Raw genomic sequence first — 5,809 nt, 5'->3', positions numbered from 1 at the left:
GAAAAATCCCGTAGTGGAAGGTTATTACATGCCACACTTTGGTGTTAAGAAAGACAGCCGTACCACCCCCCTTAGAATCGTGTTTAATGCCTCTGCCAAGTCACAAGGTTGCAAGTCCTTGAATGAATGTCTTTTACCTGGGCCCAATTTGGTAGAAGTAGCATATAGTTTAATTATAAGGTTTAGGTTGAATCGATATGCCATGTTAGCCGACATAAGTAAAGCATTCCATCGTGTTTTGTTAGATCCTCGTGATGCCAAATACACACGATTTCTGTGGCGCAAGGCAGCTGGTCGAGCGCTTACCTTCGCCTTTAGAGTCGTGGTGTTCGGCATCACAGCTAGTCCATTTTTGCTACAGCAAATATTAAACTGTCATTTTAAAGAGGAAGGGCGCCCAGATTTAGTAAAATCTTTTTATGTTGATAATTATCTGGCCACGTTTGAAGATATAGAACATATGAGGCAAGAGCATGAGTCTGTTCATAACATCTTAAAAAGGGCGGGTATGCCCTTAGAAGGGTGGGCCAGCAATCACTTGGCCTTCGATAGCGAGAGACAGTGGAATGAGCCTGTGAGTGTGAACGTGCTCGGGCTGCGATGGGCCCGGGACGTGGACAGATTGTGTGTGAAAGAAAGCAAAAGGATCTGTGAGTTGGGGGAGGGATGGGTGCCCACGAAGCGTAGGGTACTTTCCCTATTAGTCTCCATATATGATCCGATAGGTTTGATAAGCCCATTATTTGTAAGGGGAAAGCTTTTCCTTCAACAACTATGGGAGGATAATGTAGGTTGGGATGATGTTTTAGGAAAAGAGAGGGCTAAAGAGGCAAGTGAATTGTTGAATGATTTGAAAGCGGTGAGCGACATCACCTTTCAAAGATCAATAGGAAAAAGAGGCTTACAACTTCATGTGTTCACCGATGCCAGCAGTAAGGCATATGGAGCAGTAGCATATACTAGGGACGAATGCAATCGGGTAAGTCTGGTAACGAGTAAAACCCGGATCACTCCGAAAGGGATGAGCAAGCTGACGATCCCTAAGCTAGAGTTGCTGGCCTTATTGTTAGGCAGCAGACTAGCAAGAACGCTCAAGGATCTGATCGAGCCACGGGAAATAGTAATGTGGACCGACAGTAAGGTAACGTTGGCGTGGGTAGCATCGCCCGATGCTAGGTCTAATAAAAATGTGTTTGTTTCTAACAGAGTGGCGGAAATTAATTTTATTCAGCAGGTTTGTAGTTTCAGTCTGAACCATGTCCCTAGTCAGCAGAACCCTGCCGATATCCTATCCCGAGGTGCAACGGCTCAACAATTGCAAGCTAACCCCCTGTGGAGGAACGGTCCAGAATTTCTCAGGACCACGGGAAGGCCTGTTCCTTGCGAGGAGGAAGATTTACTACATCAAACTCACGTAGTAGCGGCGGTGCAGGAGTTGAGGGAGGAGATGTGTCCTACCCCCCCAGGCGAGATTTGGGACGTCCTGAAGAGGGAAGTAGGGTTCCAATTCTTGTTACGAGTAGCCAGACTAGTTTTAAAGTTTGCTAAGATAGAACGGCATCCGTTCAGTATTGTTGTAAAATTAGAGCAAAAACATTATTTGCCTACTGTTTATGCCTACTTAGAGGGCGGAGTCAGACCCCCTCGTGAAGTTGCTAATTTTGCTAGACAATTGAATTTAGTTTTGGTAGATAATCTCATCTGCACCAGGGGACGAGTGTCCCATGTAGGAGAAACTGATCATTTAATTCTCTTGCCAGCCAAAGGGCATTTGGTTAGGATGTATCTAAATTATTTACATCAGTTACATTTGCATTGTGGGGTGAATACTCTAATAGGTATCTTTCGACAGAAATGTTGGGTGGCGGGTCTACGTTCCATTGCGAAGCGAACCGTGCGGCAATGCCCTGAATGCAAGCTGGCCTTCCAGCCTCTAACGAGACAGCCACCACCACCCCCCCTGCCAAAGGAAAGGATCACCCTCACAAAACCGTTCACGGCGGTCGGAGTGGACCACACAGCAGCTATACACACGGAAACACGGCCAGGGTATATACTTATCGTAACTTGCATGGCCAGCAGAGCCGTGTACCTTGACTTCTGTCCCTCTTTGGAAGCAGAAGAATTCGTGTTGGCACTTAGACGGTTTAGCGCCACCCACGGTGCCCCACAGCTCATCATGTCCGATAACCATCAAACCTTCAAGGCTGCCAGCCACCTCCTGCAGGGACTTTATGAAGAGGATGAAGTCCAGCAGTTCCTGAGGAAAACTGGCATAAAGTGGTGGTTTCAGACGCCCCGTGCACCTTGGAAAGGTGGGTTCTTCGAGCGTTTGATAGGAGTAACGAAACGGACCCTCCAGATAGCCCTCGGAAAGAAGTACCTGCCGGACGCCCACGTGCTAACCCTCGTGAAAGAAGCAGAAGCAGTGGTGAATAATCGACCGCTCATGTACAGCGGTGACGAGCGCGAGGATGAAGTCCTCACCCCCTCCCATTTGATAAGAGGACACCAAGTCCACCTCATGGCCCCGATCTTACCGGACGACCATCTCAACGCAACCTTCACCTCTCGGAAGCTACGTGATCGTTACGTAAGATTGACAGATTCGCTCAAAGCCTTTAGGGAACGCTGGAGAAAGGAATACTTGAGTGCCTTGAGGGCCCGGCACGACAGTCGGCCCGGGGAACCCTCCAAGCTGCACCCCGGAGACATCGTGCTAGTGAAGCAGGACAATAAGAAGAGAGCGACTTGGCCACTGGGACGTGTCGTGGAGACGTATCCTGACGACAACGGAGTCGTACGCTCGGCGAAAGTGTTGTTTGAGGGTGTCGAATCGCTGCGAGCTGTCAGCCACCTGGTTCCCCTAGAAATAGCCCCCTCTGAGGATGACCATGAAGGAGACGACGGCGATGACGGAGAAGAGGGTGCGTACAGTTCGACAGCCGGAATGCCAGGGATAGCGGAGACGTCTGGGAACGACCAGGGTATGGCAACAGCTACGACAACTCAACAACCAGCCACAGGAACGGACGACAACGACGAGGAAGGTGAGAACTATGCAGTTAGTGAAAGAAGTGAAAATGAAAATGAAACAGAGCAGACGAACGCACAAGGACGTTCTGCACGCCCATTGAGAAGGGCTGCCGCGAAACAGCGAGAACTAATGGACTGTCTACTGAAAGGTGACGATATATAAAAAGTAGCTGTAAACTGTAAGTGAAAAGGGGGCGTGTTCTATCTGGAAGGTAGGGAGGGTGGAGTTTGTAAGGTGTGCGTGAATCTGCGGAGGTTGGAAGTGCTTAGGGGTGGAGAACGGGGACGGGATGGTCTCTCGTGCGTACAGACCGAGCGTTGCACAGAACCAGCCCCTCCCTCTTGTACTCCATTAAGTAACAGCCTGCATGTAGCAGCGCTATAGAAGTCTCGATTATTGTGAGTTGAGACAGACTGAATTTGAATTGTCATTTATGTATTTCTGCCATTTCTTGAATTGTCTTAGGCCCATTGCCTAATTGTCTTTGCACTTGAATTATTATGATTGCATTTCTGCCATTTCTTGAATTGTCTTAGGCCCATTGCCTAATTGTCTTTGCACTTGAATTATTATGATTGCATTTCTGCCATTTCTTGAATTGTCTTAGGCCCATTGCCTAATTGTCTTTGCACTTGAAATATTATGTTTGCATTTCTGCCATTTCTTGAATTGTCTTAGGCCCATTGCCTAATTGTCTTTGCACTTGAATTATTGTTTGCATTTCTGCCATTTCTTGAATAGTTTTAGGCCCATTGCCTAATTGCTTGCCATTTGAATTCTGTAAAATGTGTGTACATTTTCACTTATTTCTGCTGTTCCTTATGTGTATTACACGAGTGCCTTAGAATTGTTAGGCCCATTGCCTAATTTGATCTGTTATATGACTGTATATTATTGATTGTGTTTATTACCCCGGGGTAACATTGCTGTTGTATATTGTGCGTACTCTGTTCGAGTCGTTGCGGAGCGCTACGCAGCGAGCCTAACAGAGTCTCGGAGTAAGCCACTCCCCTCACCCCGAGTCTAGCTCCATCCAATTGACCGACGTTTCATCGCTCCTTATTTTGGGGCGTGGAGGATGTCGGGAATTTCGACCCGATCAATCGAAATTCCCGCCATTTGACTCCACCTACGACTACGTCAAATTGGAGGGAGAGGAGAAACTCGCGGGTGAATGAATGTAGTTCCAGACGTGAACGTTTAAAGCCAAAAAGGGAAACCACCTGGTAGGAAGGCGCTGAGACTAATAAAATCAATTGCTGGTAATTTAAGATTAGGAAAAATAAAGTCATTCTGTTGTAACATGATAAAAAAATCCAATCTAGAAATTTAGGTTCAGGACAAATTGCGCCAAAAAGGTGACGTCGGAGGTTGCAAGGATAGCTCGTCCTCTTTGATCCAACGTCCCCGACCAAAGTAAGTCCCCTCTAATTGTTATCTCTCCTCTCTACCTTGTCTACCAGGTTGGTTGTAGTAGAAGTTTGAGTGCAAGACGTTTAGTTTTTATATCGCAGTTTAGTGTAGAGATCCTTGTGATTGGGGATCTGAATCCTGAGTTAAATAAGAATAGGGATATTTGGTGTGTGATTCGTTGTGTATTGAATTCGAATTGGCACTATTTTCAGTTTGTTAATGAGTCCGGTGTGGACTTTGTGCTTGAAGAGCACATGCTACATTACCTAGGGTCAGTCTTGTTTTTCAGTGAGTTTTGTGAATGCTTAAGAATGTTGTTTGTCTTTATCAGAGTTTATTTTTGTAATAAAATTGTAAATTTTATCGCCGTATTTTAGTTAACTCCTGGAGGGTTTTGGGAATCTTGCCTCTTCAAGGCCTTGCGATCCGCCCAGTACATCGGCAGATTTAATTAACTGGTGAAAATCACAACAGAAAGTGTTGACTTCGACTATAAGGATTCAAAGTTTGTATATCCGTAAGAACGAAAGGGAAACTTTCTAGAGATTACCTTTTCGTGCTTTGGACATCTGTACGTTCAAGGTTCTATTTAAAGGAATAGAATAAAACTCTGGGTTTCTTTTATTTCATTACCTGAGGATTAAAAGAAGACAGCTACATTTTTCTATTTATTTTCATAAGCAAAATAAATTATAAATGTATACATCACAAAGTAGAAGGTCTTACTTTGCATAGATAAACATCATGGTTATATATATTTCTGACCTGTAAGGGAAGAATATACATATGTGAATTCATTATTTAACGCCACTCAAATGAATGTGAAGCTAAACATGTCTAGTTTCACTCAGATGTTGGTAATGCATCAACACTGTGTTCAAATGTTCACACGGCACTGGTGTTAATGGTTAGATTCTGCACCTGTATAGAACAGTCTATTAATCTCCGTAGTGATTTTCACTAGAAGGTATTAATACCTATTCACCCGATGCACTATTGAGTCCCAAAACAGTCCACTGTTCATCGCAGCACTAGACAACGGGTTTTATGACACTACCCGCCGGCACCACAAAATGTTCTATCTCGTGTACTTGCTTCGCATAATATTTATTAAAGACTCTGGATGATTTCCACCCCGTATATGAGTGGAGTCTCTCAAAGTTCATATATTGAAAAAAATTCAACGAAGAAGCAACTTTCCTTGGATCGTGACCTGTGGGTGTGCTGTCAGGATCCGCTCTACAAATAAAGTAGGTGAGTTTCGCTCTCAGTGTTTTAAGGATAAGTTCGATCCTGAGGTTTCACCTCGGAAGAGCTGTCCCTCCTTGAAGTCTGAAGTTCTTTAAAGATAGACCTTGA

Source organism: Palaemon carinicauda, chromosome 10, assembly GCF_036898095.1.
Source record: "Palaemon carinicauda isolate YSFRI2023 chromosome 10, ASM3689809v2, whole genome shotgun sequence".
NCBI classification, from domain to species: Eukaryota; Metazoa; Arthropoda; class Malacostraca; order Decapoda; family Palaemonidae; genus Palaemon; species Palaemon carinicauda.
This window is presented reverse-complemented; position numbering follows the sequence as displayed.